This window comes from Cynocephalus volans, chromosome 9, assembly GCF_027409185.1.
Source record: "Cynocephalus volans isolate mCynVol1 chromosome 9, mCynVol1.pri, whole genome shotgun sequence".
In the NCBI taxonomy this organism is placed as follows: Eukaryota; Metazoa; Chordata; class Mammalia; order Dermoptera; family Cynocephalidae; genus Cynocephalus; species Cynocephalus volans.
Window position 1 is genome coordinate 151,565,153 of NC_084468.1, and position 20,499 is coordinate 151,585,651.

A 20,499-nucleotide genomic window follows, 5' to 3' on the forward strand; every position below is an offset into this window, starting at 1 on the left:
TCCCACTCTGCCATCTTAGATGGGTTACTGCACTTTTCTGAGCCTCTCTTTAACAACAGGGCTTGAGTAGTTTGAGTTAGTCCATGTCATCTATTACTTACTGTTGGTTTTGTGGAGATTAGAAGCAGTGGTGGTGGCCTCACTGGGGCATTTTTTAAAAAAGACACTGGACGTTAACTGTTTCTATTTCTGCAAGTTCTTCGAGGCCCATGCTGCACCCAATCTGGCACCAGGCTACTCACAACGTTGCTGTCTCTCCTCTCGCATTCTTATTCCTCCCGTCTTTCCTCCTTACCCCGACTCCTTCTCTTCTGGATGGCCAGAACTTCAAACTCTCCTATTCCATTTCTTAAGCCCTTTTTATAAACTCATTTTTGGGCTTACTGCAAAACCAAACCCATTATGATACTTAACAAAAGAAAAGTATTCCAACACATGATCAGGCATCCATAAAACAGTTGTAGGAGAAAAATGGCAACTTTTACTCTGCATGGATGAAAGATGTCAAGTGGACATTGTCAAGGTTCTGTGATAACCATTTTTTATAGCTAATTCTTGTTCATATAAGGATATCCACACAATAATTACTAAGCTACTTGTCCTGAATATCCTCTAAATTTTTCTAAAGTTGCTTTTATTTTAAAATAATTTTATAGAAAGAACAACTTATTATTAGAAGTTCTCTTATTCATTAAGGATATGTTGGTAAATACTTTTCTACAAAACTTTTCCCAGATTTTTATGAGAAAAGAGTGAGTTAAATGACTTTACCTAACTTCACCTCTTGCAGATGACCGTGTTCTTTTGAAAGTACTTTTTAGGTACAGAACCAGAATTTGATTTCAGGTATTACTCAGTCAGCATTTCCTCATTTGATGACACGGGTTTCTCTTTGATTAATCTAGTTCCACAGTTTCAACTGCATCCTCCATACGAATCACGCACAAGTATATATATTCCAGCTTCGGTCTGCAGTGCCTCCGACACACGGCTGCTCTCACAGATTCAATGACTGTTTTCTTTGCGATGCTCAGATGGCTTCCTATCACACGTGGACTAAGGTTCAAACCAAGCCTAGTATTTTCAGCCCTTTAAATCTTGACCCCAGCCATATTCCTAGACTCATCTTTAGTCAATTTATTTCACAAATATTCATTAAGTCTGCCATGTGCCAGGTGTGTGCGGGGCCTGAGGATATGACCGTGGGCAACCCCAGACCCAGTCACTGGCCCCGCTGAGCTTCATCTGGGACATGCTTTCTTGCCCCTCTGTATTCTGTAGCCAAACCACGCACCACTCTCCAGATGTGCTTTGTGCTTTCTTATCTATAGGCTTGTCCTCTGCCTGGAATGTTGTGACCGAGAGCAAGAGTGTTAATGAAGCCCTGGGGTAAAATGATGAATTTGTACTGCTGTACTTTCCGAACTGTTTTTGATCCTCCATAGTGATGGAGACTGAGAAAAAAAAAAACTCACCAGGTCAGTAGTAGAATACCAAGTGCCAAAGTCTACCTTGCTTTTTGTCTATAAGATACCACATGGCGGACATGATTTAAAGTACCACTTGGTTAAGTTCACCTTCATTACCATAATCCATATAGTTTTTATGGGGGCCACATAGATGATTGGTCGGGAACATAATGGATGTCAATGCTCCTGCACTTTTCAAGTCTTTAACGGTGTTGCTCATCTCTGCATTTCCTCCCAGCATGTATTGTTACTTTGACATGTTAACTTGGCTGAGGGGAAGAACAGTTTCAAGTTTCTTACCATGATGGTTCTTACTCCACAGGGGGGAGAACCAATGTGAGGGTTCTCCCAGCCACTAGCAATACGTATTCCAATTCTGTATTCAGAAACCACAGGAATAACCAAAGAATGTTCCTAACAGATCCACCACACCCATTGTGAGACATACTGGAGCAAGAACTCCGTTTATCACGTGGCTGCTCTGTGCACTCGTTCTAACCGGACGTTAATGAAGGTATTTCAGGTCTCTTGATTCAGTACCAGCACAGAGCCTGGTTCTTATATTCAACAGTTCTTGAAAAATCTGAGGATTTCCTTTATGCCAGAGCAAATTTTCTCTGATGAATAGTCTTAGATCCTTTTGGGAAAGGTTCATGGGACTGTTCATCGTATAGACTTATGCTAGCATCGCATCGTCCCTCCTCAAGGGGACCATCTCTTGTGAAATGAGTAGGCTGTAAAATGTCTCATCTGGAAACTGGGTGTGGGACTCTTTTTCCCTGAAGTGAAAACTGGAGAAGGTTTCTGTTCATCAGCTCTTGATATTTTCTTTTTATTATACAAGCAAATTACATTCTGTTTGAACCCCCCAGAATGCAATGATTTTGTTAAGTATTGCTACAGATTCCCCAGGGTCTAAGCATGCTGCATACTATTCTAGCCCTGCCACTCGCTGTGGCAATTATGTCCCCTTTATTCTAACAGTTAAGTCCTACCATTTGGCCTCTGCCACTCCAGAGTCCTGTCATTCCCTTGATACTAGGAATCTCAATTCCATGGCAGCATCTTCTCCTGTCAAACCCGGCCTATCTGAGGCATTTATCACAGAGCTTCTCAAATTAACTGGTGCCCCTCAGCAATGTATTCCTCATGGCTTTAGTGAAAGAGATGTCCTCTGGGTCCTCCTAAGGAGCACTGCCAAGTGCCAGCTTCTCTGATCACACATAATAAACTCATTCTAATATTTTTATATCCTTGAATCTTTGGACCCCTCCCTCAATACTAGGCCAAGGCAGTTCCAGCATCTCCACCTCATTTGCAGTGGGCTATCATTGTGCAGAAGCTCCTAAGAGCCATCTCAGCAGCATGTTAGACAGAATCCAGGTGTCCTTACCAGGACATTGAACTTAAGTCATAGAGCAGGCTCCCATGTCAATAAACTATATCCCATCTGGGTTTATTTCCACTTTTCCCACCAGCATTCCTGATCTTCAAGATCACCATATATATGTGTTCTCCTGATTCCTGAAATATGCATATTAATCAGGTTCTGCACTTTCTTTGGCATGTAAACTACTTCCTCCCAGAACTGGAACTGTGTTTCCTCTTTGGGGCTATGCTAAGATCTTACCATACTTATCAGGATGCAAGGCAGGTCACATCTTGAGAAAACAAGGCCAAGGGAGGTTAAATAAATTGAACAAAATCAGGTAACAGGTTAGCTTTAGAGTCAGAATTACAACCTAAGTCTCCTTGCTCCTGGTGCTGTACGTTTCTACTACACTCTAGAACAGTGTGTCTTTGTCTTAGTCTGTTTGTGTTGCTATAACAGAAATACCTGAGACTGGATAATTTATGAAGAAAAGAGGTTTATTTGGCTTACAATTCTGGGACAGCTGCATCTGGCATGGGCCTCAGGCTGCTTCTACTCATGGCAGAAAATGGCAGGCAGCCGGCAGGTACAAGCAGATCACATGGTGAGAGGAAAGCAAGAGAGAGAGAAGGGAGGTTCCAGGGTCTTTTTAAACAACCAGCTCTCATGGGAACTAATAGAGTGAGAACTCACTCAGGCGCCTGCTCCCAGGGAGAGCATTAATCCATTCATGAGGGATCCACCCCCATGACTCAATCTGTTTCCAACACTACCACATTGGGGATCAAATTTCCACATGAGTTTTGGAGGGGACGACACATCCAAACTCCATCAGTCTTGGTGGTGGTAGTGCATAGATGCTTTGCTGGCAATAAAGACAGAAGCTGAAAATAGCACTTCCTCCACACTTCCTAATGTATTCTCAAATGGAATAGCATTTTATTACTGTCCATAACTTATTCATTTTACATTGAAAGTTAAAAAAAATGTGGAGTTTTAAAATTCATTAATATATAGTCACTGTAACATTTTACCTATTTCTTTTGCCTCTGACCATAGATGCATGTATCAACACAGATGCAATGTTAAATATTGATCTTTTCACTTCATAAATGATAAACATCTTCTGTATGCTATTACAGTATCTCAAATATAACTTAAACAATTATGTCTATTGCTTTTTTCCATTATAAAAGATGCTACTTTGTCACTCAAGAAAATTTATAATTCTGAAAAGCCAAATATTAGAGAAAAACAAAGCACCAATATCTTCACCACATAAATACAACCACATAAGTATTTTGGGTTTTTTTTTTTGTCTTTTTCATGACCGGCACTCAGCCAGTGAGTGCACCGGCCAGTCCTATATAGGATCCGAACCCACGGCGGGAGCGTCGCCGCGCTCCCAGCGCTGCACTCTCCTGAGTGCGCCACAGGCTCGGCCCAACCGCATATGTATTTTGGAATCATTATTATAATATTTAATGATTGAACAAATTTTTATCTTGACAAATACATTTTTTCATTATAATAATATAAAATTTAGGTGATTATATAGGGATTTCCGGAGGTAAATAGGGATTGAATGGGTAGGTAGAATTAGTTTGTGATGGTGATTATTGCTGGGCAACAACATTTCTGTTGCTCCTTTATTGTGTGTGCGATTGTTGTATCTTTTTTCTTTTCTCATTTATTTGTTTATTTACTTATTTTTTTATTAGCTCCCATATATAAGTGAGGACGTGCAGTATTTCTATTTCCTTGCCTGGCTTATTTCACTTAACATAATTTTCTCTAAGTTTAACCATGTTGCTGCAAATGGCAGAATTTCTTTCTTTTTTTATGGCAGAATGGTATTCCATTGTATAAATATACCACATTTTCCTTATCCACTAATCCGATGGTTGGCATTTAGGTTGGTTCCAACTCTTTGCTGTTGTAAATAGAGCTGTAATAAACATGGGAATATGGGTGTCCTTTCGAAATGATGATTTCCATTCCTTTGGGTATACACCCAGCAATGGAATTGCTAGGTCATATGGCAGTTTTATCTGTGGTGGTTTGGGGAACCTCCGTACCATTTTCCATAATGGCTGCACTTATTTACAGTGCCACCAACAGTGTAGGAGTGTTCCCCTTTCTCTGCATCCTCGCCAGCATTTTTATTCTATGTCTCTCCTTTGAAGCACGTGGTAGAATGGTACTTCCCCATCCCCTTGAAGTCGACCATGGCTTTAACTAGTGGGGTATGAGTGGAAATGACATGTTTTCATTCCAGGGGGAAGCTTTTAAAAGCCAGTGCACAATTTTCCATGTTTCCTTCCTTCTGCCAAGGTGACGTGAAAAGTTCCAGATGAAGTTCCATCAGCTTGATTCCTTGTGTGAGGATGACACAGAATGGTTCCCACAGCAGATCAACAAAAAATATATGTACCATGAGCAAGAAATTGTTGTTTTAGGTTAATGAGGTATTTGGAGTTGTTTATTACTGCAACATAACCCTAGTCTATCCTGTATGTTTTGCTTTACTTTTGAAGTATTCTATCCATCATACATTGAAATAGTTGCTCGTTATAAGGGTGATCTGACTTGGACATCTGCCATCCCATTGAACACCAGAGGTCATATGACTGTACCTTTCATCTCTCCCTGTTCCATTTAAATATCCTTCCCAAAGGTGAGAATTCAATGGAAGAGGATTACCCTCTCAGAATACAACTATTTTTAATCCAAAGTGTTAAAAATACCTGTGCTAGGGCCGCCCCGTGGCGCACTCGGGAGAGTGCGGCGCTGGGAGCGCAGTGGCGCTCCCGCCGCAGGTTCGGATCCTATATAGGAATGGCTGGTGAGCTCACTGGCTGAGTGCGGTGCGGGAGAGACCATGCCAAGGGTTGCGATCCCCTTACCGGTCACAAAAAGACAAAAAAAAAAAAAAAAAAATACCTGTGCTCTTTTCTAAAATCTGAAAACAAGGCAAATTTGGTTCTTTAAAAAGAGACTTGTGCCATTTTTAAGAAAATTGTCTAGAAAAGTCTTATTGTGGATGGCTGTGATAATCCCTTGATTGAAGAACTCAAGGAATAGGATGTTTAGCACAATCCCTGGCATGTCATAGATGTTCAATATACATGCAGTGGATTGAATTATGAAAAAATTTAGAAAATTTCACCAGCGTGTAGAGGAGGAGGAGGTCGAACACGGAGTCAAGGTACCTGATCCACCAGCTTTGAGACTTAATGCCTGCCCTGCTGGGTTTCAGACTTGTTTGGGACCCGTTTTTCATTTCTTTTGGCCTATTTCTCCCTTTTGGAAAGGGAAAATATACCCTATGTTCATCCCACTGTTGTATCTTGGAAGTAGATAACTTGTATTGATTTCACAGATGGGAATTTGAACTTTGGACTTTTGAGCTGAAACAAGTTAAGACTTTGGGAATAAAATGAATGTATTTGCATATTAAAAGACATGAGATTTGGGGGGCCAGGGGTAGAATGTAGTGGATTGAATTATGTCCCCCCAAAACTCATTGAAATTTGAATTGTGCCTCTCAAGTTTTATGTATTAGAAACTTAGCCCCCACTGTGACTAAGAGGGTGGGAAATTCTATTATGGTAATTGAAAGTCAGAGCTTTGAAGAAGTGATTGGATTATGGGACTGTGCAGTAGTGAATGGATTAAAAATGGTGGTCAGGGGAGTGGTTCTGAGGGCTTTAAAGGAAGAGGAGAGTCTGTCTTTCTCTCTTTCTCTGCTCTCTCTCTGCTTCCACCATCTTGTAATGTGAGACCCCTGGGTCACTGTTCCCACCACCAGATGGACTTTGGACTTCCCAGCCTCAGAAACTGTAAGCAATAAATTTTATTTTTCTTTATAAAATGCCCTGGTCCATGTATTTTGTTATAAGCAACACAAATGGACTAATACAGTACATGTATTCAGGAAGAGAAAGAGGAGGAGGAGGAAAAGATAGGCAAGAAGAGGGAGAAGGAGGAACATGAGAAGGAGGTTGAAGAAAAGTATGCACACACACACTCACACACAAAGATATATATATATATGTATACACACACACACACATCCACGCACAGTTAATCAAATTCACTTGAATGTATATATTGAATAATAATAGTTTAATTTGAAGAAAGAAGGGCATGTCCAGGTTGACATTATCTTAATCAACCAGGAGACTCCTTCTAACATCTGTGTCCAACAGAGATTTTTCCAATACCACTGGGCATATAAAGACATAAGACCCAAGTAGTAGGGCATCTTGCCCTGTAGCCTGAAAATGCAGAGCCTTTTCTTACTCTGGATGCCACTCAAAAACTGGGTGCCTTATGTGCTGTTTGCTTAAAAGGTCAGACAAGTATGCTCAAACATGGTACAGGTTGCCTCCAAAATCCAAAGAGGCCTTTTCTTTGTAATGGGAGATACCAGATACAGCAACTGGTTTCTAACTTTTAGAGTGGATAGCTTAACATGCCTCAGCTGAACTTTTCCTGGAATTTATCTTCTATCCTTTAGCATACATGTGTTTTACTAAGGCATTCAGGGTGCTTGCTACTTCCTGTTTACCAGGTACAGTTAGCATAATGTCACCAATATAATGGAACAGTGTGATAATCTGTGAGATATTAAAATAATCATTTTCCTTTGTATTCTCTTATGACAGAGGACAGGAGAGTTGACATACCCCTGAAATAAGACAATGATAGTGTACTGTGCTCCCTGCCATCTAAAGGTAAACTGCTTCTGATTACTTTTGCTAACAGAAACTGAAAAAAAGCATTTCTAGGTCACTATCTGCATATAAGGTGCCAGACTACAAATGACATCATTACCTAATTAGGCTTAAAAATATCCACATTCATTCACCAAGACCAGTTTGGCTTGTGCCACTAGCCAAATGAACAAGTTAAGCGGGAAAGTTTAGCTATTGGTAGGCTTCTAATTCAGGGGGAGTCTGATTCCCTCAGAGGAGGGGGGAGGCAAGGGAGGCTCAGGGGATGTGGGAATTCAAAGTTCTCAGCCCCATCACTTTTGCTCAGATGTCTCCACCACATGTCTTAGGTTCCTACTCCTTTCTTACCAATGCCTTAACTTAGCGTAAGAGACCTAATGGTGTTGTGCATTTAGCTGACACTGCTACTCCTCAACCCTTGAAATTAGGCTCTGTATTTAATTCTCAACCACGTCTGCCCTGTGCCTATAGGATCTAAGGGACTCCTTTAAAAATGCGATAGACATCTTCTGATTTTCTGCCAGTGCCCTGAGCTGGGCATTCAGTGCTTTAAATTTGTCCCTTTCTCTACCTATGCTCTCCAGGGTTATGAGACACGGACATTCCTAGTCACGCAATCTTTAAACTTACCATTGTTGCCATAGCTACTAAATGCCGTGGCCACCTCCCAGCGCCTTGCTTTTCATCTACATTCCGTCCCATACTGTGAATAGTCCATGTCCCAATGTGCCCCCTAGCAAGAAGGTTATCTACGTGTTCTGTTTCCTGGAGTCATCCTACTCCCTTTTTAAGTGCTCTATCAGTCAGGAGCCTGGCAGGAAAGAGATGGAACTCGTACAAGGGTGATTAAAGAAAGTTTAATGGCAGGACTACTTACAGACATGTGATAAGATATAGGGAAACCATAAGAGATGGTGGAGTCCACAGGGCTAGCAAGAGCAGAAGGCCATTACCATTTCTAACCTGGAAAGGCAAAGGAGAGGGAGGGGTTACTGAGACCACCGAGAGCTGTAGCAGCAGGAGAGGACTTCCCAGCGGGAACTGTGGCCTTGGCATTGGAATATATAACCTGTCACCAATCAGGGAGGCAACCAAGGGGATAAGCTCATCAGTCTTTTTCAGTCTTTCCATTTTCCAGTCTCTTGCCAATGCTTCCCATTGGCCAAATCCAATTGGAAACATAGTCAATGCTGTTGAAAAAGGTCAGGATCTTAGGGCACAGAGCAGAGTGTAAAAAAGATAGCAAAGGATCTGAAGGAGCAAATAAAGATATCGGCATCCACCTTTGTCCTTTATATCCAGAAGAAAAACTTATTTCTCCACTATAGGGTACACACAGAAAACCCCATCAGTTAGCATAGCATCCTTGGATATTATCAATCCATCTTCTTACCTGAAACCTAAGACATTAGCCACCAGCAGTGCTCTTTACATAAGGCTGCAGACCTTTAAAAAAGAAGAAGAAGAAGAAAAAAAAAAAAAAACCAGTCAATAACATAAAATGCTGCTATTGTCTCACATGGACAATATCCAGCACAGTACAGTCCTCTGGCTCCTAGCCTCCATGTGACTCATAACTGGTGTCCTCTGCTATGAAGCAATGGAGCTCCCAGCAGGAAAATAGTTGTCAGGTAGAGATGAGGCTAAGAAAGAATTACATACCAAGCTAACAGGGGCAGAAGGGCTAACCAGGAGCTTCTGAGTTTGGTTGACTTTAGTATCAGGTCCAATTTCAGAGACATCTGTCCTTCTGAGCATGTTCTAGCCTATCTTCAGAGGAAAGTACCATCTAGCCCCAGAAAAGGGACCTAGTAAAAATGAGGCGAGGGGATGGTTAGAACTCCAACCTGATAGGCTGGTGCTCAGGGCTGGGGACTAATTCCATCTGGGAACAGTACAGAAGGTCAAGAACACTAGCTTCTCACAGCAGTGACTAGGCAGGGAGCAGTTCAGTGTGTGCGTGGCTTCCTGTTAATCAACAGATATTGAGCATTGCTATGTGCCAAGTATTTTCCTGAAACCTGAAGATGTGATGTTAAAAAAGAAAAAGAAAAAAATCCTTGTCTTTATGGAGCTTAGGTAGAAGTGAGGAAGGTAGAGTTCAGGTAAATTCATTCAAATAGTTAATTAATTATTATAATACTACGTTCCGGGGAGGAGAATGACGGGTGATATCAGAGCATACAACAGGGGATGCCACCTAATCTCGAGAGTCAGGAAGAAGTCGGGAGACAAACATGTCAGCATCGTCAGCCGGCAGGTGTGAGAACAGCAAGTCACTTCCAGATGCCACTCCCGGTCACTGTCCTAGGACAGAGCCAGACAGCAGACTGGCATCTAGAGGAGACAGACACTGCATCTGTAGGTGTGAGTGGTCGCCTACGGTAGCTTCATTTCCATTTCTTCTACGAGTCCACAATTTCTCTATGTGTGTGCGTGTGTTTGTGGCTGTGTGTGTGGAAAAGAGAAAGAACACTCTTATGTTTCTGTCTCCATTACTATTTCCTTGCTTGCTCCAACCTTTAAACCTGGAAACCAATCCCATTAAAACTGGCTCTCAGGTTCTTGAGGCAAATACTAACCTCTCGCATTATTTCTGCCTGTGCTTTCTCGAGTCCAATGTCTGCTCAGCTTTTGACACTCTTTTTTGTGCTGTGGCTAAGAACTTGAGCTCTGAGGTTCCAATGCTAGCTTCCCCAGTTACTAGCTGTGTGACCTTGGCCAAGTTCCTTAATGTCTCTTAGCTTCATTTTCCCTAATTATAAAAGGAGCATAATAATAGTGCCTGTCTCATAGGGCTGTAGTGAGAATAAGAGGACAGACACCACTATAAATGGAAGCTCTAATTATTACTCATTTTCCCCTTTTCCCTCCTTGGATCTGAACAAAATCTCACTAAAGAACTTTAACACTCATCACTCACTAGGACACAGGTGACGGTTCCTTGCAGGTGTTTCTCACGTACAGCTACTTCACACCAATACCTCATCCCCCTGATTCCCTAGGACACCCTGCGAGGACCAGCCAGAAGGTCAGTGCCCTCCCCCGGGACTGTCAACTCCTCTTCATCCCCAATCCTCCCTCCTTCCCGTCTCATTCCATAAACCATTCCTAATTTGAATAGAAGATTTGTGTGTGTGTGTTTTATGGGAAAAAATGTACGTAAACTCTTCTTAATTTTAAAGTCACATAAATGTAATGTTGCACTTTCTATCTCTAAAAAAAAAAAAAAGAGTTGGCATTAAGTGGCTTTGTAGTACAGCTAACGTTTTTCTGTGAGTCTACAGCATGGATGAGAGTGAAATGGTTCCTCAGGCAGGAACTACGTGATTTCTTGAGGTTCTTTTAGAGATATGAAAAGCAAGCTAAGTGACGAAATAACAGGTCCTGGTCTCCCATGACTGCAGTCCGTGTTCCCAGCTTTGCTAATAGGTCTGAGATGGCGTATGGCCAGTATTTCAAGAAAAAAGAGCATAGTGGTCTACATATTTTTATATTTAAAAATATTTTAGGATTTATATATTTATGCTAGTATCTTACTTGATTTCCGGATCCAACGATAATGCTCCTGATTAGACACAAAGATTGTTTTACTTTACACTAAGGACATTTTATCACAACATTTTCCTAAACTTCTTACTGTGAAACAATTTTCGATTTACAGACAAGTTGCAAAGACAGTACGCAGAATTCTTGTATACCCTTTTACCCAGTTTCCCCTAGTGTTACCACTGTCGCTAAGAAATCCACATTGATATAACATTGTTAACTAAACTGCAGACTTTATTTGAATTTTCCCAGTTTTTCCATTCGTGCCCTTTTTTGTTCCAGGATTCAGTGGGATTGCATTTAGTCATCATGACTCCTTAGTCACCTCCAATCTGTGACCGTTTCTTAGCCTTCCCTTGTTTTTCAGGAACTTGACACTGTTGAATAGCAATGGTCAGATATTTTATGGCAAGTCCCTCAGTCTGTGTTTGTCTGATGTTTTCTCATGATTAGAAAGGAGTTACAGATGTTTTTTGGAAGAAAACCATAGAAACAAAGTGCCCTTCTCATTGCGTCAGGGATACATGATGTCGACATTTACTGATCAGCTTATGACTGGTCATGTTAACCTCAGTCACCTTGTTAAGGTGACGTCTGCCAGGTTTCTCTACTATAAAATTACTAATTTTTTTCCTTTCTATGCTCTATTCATCAGAAGCAAGTTACCAAGTTTGGTTAACACTTAAGGGCTGGGGAAATAAATTAAACCTCCTGGAGGGAGAAGTATCAAAGAACTTATGGATATATGTTAAAATGGCCAAAGCATTTCATACATATTTTGAGGAGGATATTTTGAGGCTATACAACTATTCAGTTTCTCTTTAAAGTTCCACCTACTAATTTAGCATTCATCCCTGAGACTTACGCACAATAATTATTACTGAGATATTCAAATAGTGATTTTTTTATTGCCCTCATTCCTTCTTCCCCACTTTATTTATTCAATCATTATTTCTATCAATAGGGACTAATAGATATTTATTTTGTTCTTTGGGTTATAATCCAATACTAGAGGAGAGAGGGGATCTTTAGCCGAATGGTGCAGCAGGTCAGCTGGATGGTAGGTCTGAAGATCCAAGTCTCACTCAAGATCCCTACACTTCATTTGTGGAATAGAAGGAACCATGCAGGCTGGGACAATGACACTTTGGTCACAGCTGGTGTAGACAGATGATTAATAACTAGAGGGGGATCTCCATAATGCCTTAGAGAATATGAGACCCCAGAACTTTGACACAAGCCTCAATGGAGGAAAGCCTCGGAAGGGTGCTTTTTCATATTTAAATTTCATTCTAAAATGCAATAGGTTTAACAAATGGTGCTGGGACAACCGGATATCCACATGCAAATGAATGAAGTTGGACACCTACCTCACACCATATGCAAAAATCAACTCAAAATAGATCAACAACCTAAATGGAAGAGGTAAAACTGAAAAACCCGTAGAAGAAAACCTGGAGAGTAAATCTTCACGACCTTGGATTTGGCAATGGATTCTTAGGTATGACACCAAAAGCATAAGTTACAAAAGAAAAACATAAATAAATTTGATTCCATCAAAATTTAAATGTTTTGTGTTAAAAAAAAGCATTATTAAGAAAGTGAAAAGGCAAACTACAGAATGGGAGAAAATATTTGCAAATCATGTTTAATAAGGATTTAGTATCTAGAATATGTAAGCAACTCTCACAACTCAACAACAAAAACACAAACAACCCAATTTTTAGAGGGGCAAAAACATTGAGTAGATATTTCTCTAAAAAGATTTACAAATGGCAACAAAAACTTGAAATGATACTTAAAATCATTAGTCATTGGGGAAATGCAAATGAAGACCACAATGAGATATCGCTTCACACCCATTAAAATGGCTATAATAATAATGATAATAATAAACGGAAGACAACGAGTGTTGGCAAGGATGTGGAGAAATTATTATTATTTTTAATTTTAACTTTTATTGAAGCAAAATTGATTATACATATTTTGGCGTTTCAACATTGAGATATGTTGATCAAATCAATATTACTAGCATATATATTGTTACAAATTGTAATTATTCTTTATGCCCCTTGTCCAGTCCCTCTTCATCCCCCTTTCCCTCCCTCTGCCCCCCTCTAATCACCCTACATTTCTTCTCACGCTCTGAAAGAATAATGGTTACTGTTGATTTGCTGCCCAAATGATCTGTCCAGTGCTGAGAGGCATGATCAGGTCCCCCAATACTATCATAGAGCAGATGCCTCTTCCATCACTCTGAAATGGGCTCTGTGGAGACAGACATCCTCCTCCTTTCTCTGCTGGTTACTCTCCTTGTGTCAACTCACCCCAGTGGCTGGCGGACCATCTGCATGGTGGGTGTGGCATCTAGCTGCCTTCATGGCAGCCGTCATTATCGTAGTAGCTATGGTGGGCCACCCACACGGAGGAGATATTTTTGGCCTGCTCTGTGGTGCTGGCAGTGTGCCTGGTTGTGGAGAGTGTCTGATCCCCAGTTCCATGCCCTGGGTCACTGAGTGGGTCCCAAGGCACTGGCATAGTGTGCCTGGTTGTGGGATGGGGGTCTTGTCCCCATCTCCATGTCCCAGGTCCCTGGGCAGGCCCCAAGGTGATGGTATGGTGTGCCTGGTTGTGGGAGGGGGCTCCAGTCCCCTTCTCCATATCTCGGGCCCCTGGGTTGTGGGAGGGGGATCTGGTCCCTGGCTCCATACCCTGGGTCCCTTTGTGGGCCTTGGGGCACTGGTGCAGGGTGCCTGGTTGTGGGAGGGGGGTCTGGTCCCCAGCTCCATACCCTGGGTCCCTGGGCTGGCCCCAAGGTGCCGGCATTGGGTGCTTGGTTGTGGGAGGTGGGTCTGGTCCCCTTCTCCATGCCCCATGTCCCAGCACAGGCCCCAAGACGCTGGCATGGTGTGCCTGGTTATGAGACAGAGGTTTGGTCCCCTTCTCCATGCCCTGGGTCCCTTGGCAGGCCCCAAAGTGTTGGCATGGTGAGCCTGGTTGTGGGAGGTGGATCCAGTCCCCTTCACCATGCTCCAGGTCCCTGGCTGGGCCCTGAGGCGCTTGCATTCTGATGCCTGGTTGTGGGAGGGGTTCTGGTCCCCTTCTTCATGCCTTGTGTCCCCAGATGGGGCCCAGAGGCACTCTCACAGCATGCCTGTAGGAAGGGGGTCCAGTTGTTCCTCTCATCACGGGTATCTTTCAATACACCTGTGTTAATGATGCGTCTCATAAATAGATACGAATTCTTTCATATCTAGAAGAAATAAACGTAAGATGGAAATTTTAGCTGTGTGTGTGTTCACTGCTTCTCATCTTCCCCAATCTAAAGCTTCCAAAAGCCTCCAGTGTGCTTCCCTAAACAGGCTGCAAATGTTCCGGTTGTTTTATGGATGTGTTTATAAATAGGAAACAAAAACTTACAAACTCCTTCACTTCCATAGGCAAGCTTTGGGGGGATCTTCACCAAACGCCTCTCATTGAAACACATCCCGACCAGAGCTTGGTCCATCCCTGCAATCAGCTGTCCTTTCCCCACAAACATGTTGAAAGTGGAGTCTCTGTCATAGCTGAAGACCCAAATGGTAGGGAGAGAGACAGAAAAGTGTGAACAGTCCTTCCCTAGTGAAACCAACCTGTGATAATGCACCTATGGCCCGCACAAGGTCACAGCAAAGCAAAAGCCTGCAAGGAGTAACTGATACAGGAAATGTCTTCACTGGGGTACTTGTAGGGTTGGAATTTTTAGATTACCTTAAATACTGCCAGAAAATCCAGTTAGATAAGCATTACCATAAATCTCTCTAGAAAAAAATATATGTTAAGTTTGTCTTGTAAAATAGCTACCTATTTCTCCACCAAAAATTTGTTTACTCCATTTTCAATAAGAGTAGCATCATAGATATTAATGGCCCAAGTTAACACACACACACACACACACACACACACACACACACACACACACACACACACACACACACACACACACACACATTTTACGTCATCCAAGTAAATTAAACAAAGATGCAGCATGGTATAGCATAGAGTTAAACTCTCTTAACTTCAGTTGCCTCCATTGCAAAATGAGAGTAATAATAACAGCCATGCCAGCATCAATATATGTGGAATACACTATAAAGCATATGTACTTCACAGGGCCTGGGATTCCAAAGTCTTGCAGTTTCAAATATTGACCTCACAGAGGACTGGAAATTTTCCTCAGGCTATTAGTCTCTGGTGAAAGACAAAGATTTGTGGCACAGCAAGGTTGCTGGCTCAAGGACAGACTAGTTACTGATTGTTATGCAAAGATACTGAGAAATTGCTGTTAGATCACTTAATTGTCTAAGGGAATGTCATCTAACTTGTTTCACTGAAAGTTACCAGCCTATATTGTTAAACTATAACCCCACCTATGTTCTCTTCCTGTAACTTCCTGGTCTGAAAAATAAATGCAGGAAGAGAAACCCAATTTGGAGTTAATTTCCCAAGGAAGGGTTGCCTCTTGCTGGAATGTTTCCAGGGAAGTAAACCACTTCGGGGCTTCTCACTGCTCAGAAGAGAGATGGGCTTTGAGTAATCCTTTGCATCTCCGTCACCCAGGGGAAGTGGGGTGACAAATCCATGGGGGGTGAAGCAACACAAAGCAACATATATAACAACGTGAAAAGTACTCTGAAAACCTAAGGGTTATGCCAGTATTACTATAATCATCACAGGCCATAGAAAATCTGATGTATTCTTGAAATCACTTATACAAGGGCACTTCAAAAAGTTCATGGAAAAATAGAATTGAAAGGTAATATGAATCTTTCCATGAATTTTTGAAGTACCTCATATATGTGTTTTAAAAGCTCATAGGTGTTGGCCTTAGGTTGGAAGATAAATAAAGAAATCATAGCTGTGACCCACACTCTCATCTTCTTCAAGGTCAAATTCAGCAACCAACAAGGGTTAGCCTATTAGGAGACTGTGCTAGGTGCTTTGGGGGCACCCATATAAAGGAAGTCAACGCATAGACCTTGCCTACAAGTACCTTATTAACTGGTGGAGAGACCCACAGAGCTTCAGACACTGTGTTTAAGAAAAGAACTGGAGAGTTTGCTTTATAATACTGAACAGTGGAAATAATTTAGAAGTTCAAGCGTATAGCACTAATTGTATCTAAGGCAAAGACATACAACAACATGCTCTATGGCCATTTACTAATAACACAGATTTTTACTTACTGACACGCAAGGACATAAACAATAAGAGTAAGGAGTAGGTTACAGAGTCACAGTATAAAATAATCCTATATATACAGATGAATATGAAAAAATCCACAAGGCAAAACATGAAAACATTATCAATGGTAATCTATGGATAGAAGATTTCAGCTGACTGAATTAATTTTCTCTAATTCTTCCTTTTCAAAGTGATCATATAATTACTTGTGTAACAAAATGTTAAGAGCGGCTGCGATTTACTTCATTTTGTAAATCACTTCCACCTTTCCTCACGTTCCCCAATGAGTAGCTGGGGCGAGCAGCAGAGTCCACCTCACCACCCCAGTCAGGGCATCTTCTTCAGAACCACCCTCCTTCACTTTCTCCCCTTAGTTTTACAGCCTATTTTAACAGCTTTCCTTTCTTCAAGGTCAGTGAACAGTAACCAGGGTTTGAAGTTCAGGCCAAGAAGCCACAGGACAAAAGCACATGGTTAATTTTGTGCCCAAGACAGCTTTACACTTCCACCCACTACCTACAGGTGGAAGCACACCCGCCCCCTGGAATGCCACCTCTTGAATTTTACTTCTGGCGAGTTTATAATAATGGACCAGAAAGCAGGGCTTCAAAGACTGCCAAGGCACAGCACATGCACAAACTACTTCAAAAATATATCTTTCATTCACAGAACCTGAATATACTTCCCAAATTTAATGGAAGTTTTTTTCCAAAAGTTTTTAGTAACTACTATTTACAGAGCATTTTTATGTGTCAGGCCCAGTAGCACACTAAGCTCTTCACGTGTACTACCTTGTTTAATCCTCATACAACAGTTTAAGGTGGGTGCTACTCAGACACCTCGGAGGTTAAAAAATTTCCCAAGCTCACTGTGGACCAAGTGGGAAAAAAAGCTAGAACCCAGGACTGTGCAACTCTTTTGTTCCAGGCACAGGGCCCCCCTAGATGGTGTATAAAAATTGTTGTTCCTCACAGTATTAAATCTTCTTCATTTGATGACTGCCTAAGCACATGAACGATTAAGTGGCAAAGTGCTTAGAACAAAAAACGCCAATACGAAAGAAAATGTGTACATTTATATACACAAGAAATTAACAATGCAAGACCAATCTTATCTACTACTTAAAATCCTGACCATCTGGAAAAATAAAGTTGTTTGGACGAAATTTATGCTGATCAGCACAACTGGCACAAATTCATGTGCAACATCAAGCCCAGAACTAGTCATGAAAATTATTTCTGCAAGCTCTGGAATAAGCACTTATACAGCCTGTCTCTGTGTCTGGCTTATTTACACCTTTTACAGATGTCCGACTCAGGGTCCTGCAGGAAACAAATGGCACCCCCAAACTAGGCAGCTCCAGGAAAGTTTAAAAAGGGCTGTGCATAGTTGACATCATACTCAATGGTAAAAACTGAAAGCTTTTCTCCTATCACCAGGAACAAGGCAAGGGTAGCTGCTTTTGCCACTTCTATTCAACACAATGCTGGCACTCCTAGCTAGAGCAATTAAGCAAGAAAAAGAAAAAGAAATACAAGGTATCCAAATTGGGAAGGAAGAAGTAAAAGTATCTCTGTTCACAAATGAAATGATCTTACGTGTAGAAAACTCTGAAGAGTCCACACACACCAAAAAACCTGTTAGAACTAATAACTGAATTTGTCAAAGTTGTGGGAAACAAAACCAATGCTCAGAATCTGTTGCATTTTTATACAGTAACAATGAACAATATAAAAAGGAAATTAAGAAAACAATTCTATACACAGTAGCATCAAAAATAATAAAATACTTAGGAATAAACTTAACCAAGTTGGCAAAAGACTCCTATGCTGAAAACTAGAAAAACATTGCTGAAAGAAATTAAAGAAGACACAAAGAAATGGAAAGACATCATATTTTCATGGATTGGAAGATTTAATATTGTCAAAATGTCCATAATTCCCAAAGCGATCTATAGATTCAATGCAATCCCTATCAAAATCCCAACGACATTTTTTTGCAGAAATAGAAAACTATCCCAAAATTCATAAGGAATCTCGAAAGACTCCAAATAGCCAAAACAATCCTGAGAAAGAAGAACAAAGCTGGATGCCTCTGACTTCCTGATTTCAAAACATATTACAAAGCTACAATAATCAAAACAGTATGGTACTGGCATAAAGACAAATATATAGACCAATGGGACATAATAGAGAGCCCAGATGCATAAAGTTGTATGGTCAAGTGATCTTTGACAAGGGCACCAAGATTACACAATGGGAAAATGACAGTCTCTTCAATAAATAGTGCTGGGAGAACTGGATATCCACATGCAAAAGAATAAAGTTGGATCTTTACCTTATACCATATACAACAATCAACTAAAGATGGATTAAAGACATAAATGTAAGAGCTGAAACTATAAAATGCCTATAAGAAAACGCTGGGGAAAATCTTTATGACATTGGATTTGACAATAATTTCTTGGTCTAGGGACACAGCCCATGGTGACCTACAGGTAGGGAGCCAGAGGAATAAATATTTCCACCTCATTCTCCTTCCTCCTTCTATTTGCTGATGCCCCACTGGCTGAACCCAACCAAAGCCAGACAACAAGGGGGTCATTGATATAACCCAGCCTATGCACATGTAGTCCATACAGGTCAGCCTCCCAGAGCAGAGGGCAACTGGAACAGGTGGAGAGTGGGCCTAGAAAGGCAAACAGAAATCATCCAGCACATCCAACACCCCACCCTTTCCTCTCCACCAGCTTATTTTAGTGCCCTGCTCATTAACTGCTACAGACCCTTCAATCACTGCTGACACTTCTACCAACCCCTGCCCCAAGGCTAACAGGAGGTGTCTGCAGCTCCCTCTGGTGATGCTCTTCAAAATCACTGACCCAAGGACCACTAAGATAGGAGACATCAGCAAAACCTGTCACAGTCAACTCACTAAACTGCCTACACAGAAGCACACACTGTCTTGCAACACATTACGTAAGACAAATAACTACCCCTGTGGCTATATTCTTAAAGCATAAATAATGAGGCTCTACTTCTGAGTGTAGGTTTAAATCTGCAGGGAGAATGAACTTTTAAAAGAACAAAAGGCAATGTGAATGCACTCTCTCCCTGAAACCCCAAAGCCCATTCTTTCCCCAAGTCCCTAAGCTCCTCTATATAAAAATGTACTTAAAGAACTGGAAAGGAGGCCACTGCAGTCAAGGAATGGCACCAAAATTTGGGAAGACAGAAAGGGAATGGAGAAGCAGGAACTAATCTAGAAGGGAAAAAACAGCATCTAGGTGCAGGCAAAGGTGGATGTGGCCATGGGTGGACTCAGTGCCTCCCGGAGCCTGGAGAGGCTGCAGAGTGGTAGGTGCAGGGTGGTAGGGAGCTTGGAGCATAAGGGGGCCCTGGTTCACAGTCTGCTTCAAAACAGCTGCACCCACCCTGAGCCTGCTCCCCACTCCTAGCAGGCAACTATAATGTTAAACACTATAGAATCATCTAAGCGGTTTTTAAAACTCTGTACATGCCCTGAACTGGCCAGCCACCAGAAAAATAAAGAATGAAGAAATAAAATTCTGTACATGTGTATTACTTTTTAAAAATCAAATTAAGCTTTTTTTGCTTGTTGCTGAGGTTATTCTTGTCTCAGATCAAGAAACAAAGGAAAAACAGCCGCTCCAAAGGGGGAGAAAATTGCCCTTCAACAGCTGGCCCATTGGCTCAGTTGGTTACAGCGTGTGTTATAACACCAAGGTGAAAGGGTTCAGATCCCTGAACCGGCCAGCCACACACACACACAAAAAAAGCCCAACAAAAAAACCTGATGCTCTTCATTTCTGTTAGCAGAACTAAAGCACAGATCAGCTATGAGAAGAAAAGTCAGCTTGCTCTAAATGCTAGTACTAGATTCTGTTTAGACAATTAAAACCTGAATACAGGGTGCTCACTCGGGAGAGTGTGGTGCTAATAACCCCAAGGTCAAGTGTTTGGATCCCCATACAGGCCAACCACAAAAAGCAAACCAAAAAAACCCTGAATACATTACTCTTGAACATTAAAAAGACTGCCATATTTTGAGAACTCATAACAGGAGGGAAGCAAGATAGTAAGGAACAAGCCCACTGGGCATGGGAACCACCTTCTGGGTGCCTCAA

At 41.5% G+C, this 20,499-nt stretch overlaps 1 protein-coding gene across 1 annotated transcript in view; it reads right to left on the reverse strand.

The window, feature by feature from the left end:
• The window catches only part of LOC134386519 (ral guanine nucleotide dissociation stimulator-like), a 45,075-nt gene that overhangs the window by 17,582 nt on the left and 6,994 nt on the right, over positions 1–20,499 (reverse strand). The gene's annotated exons all lie outside the window — the stretch shown is intronic.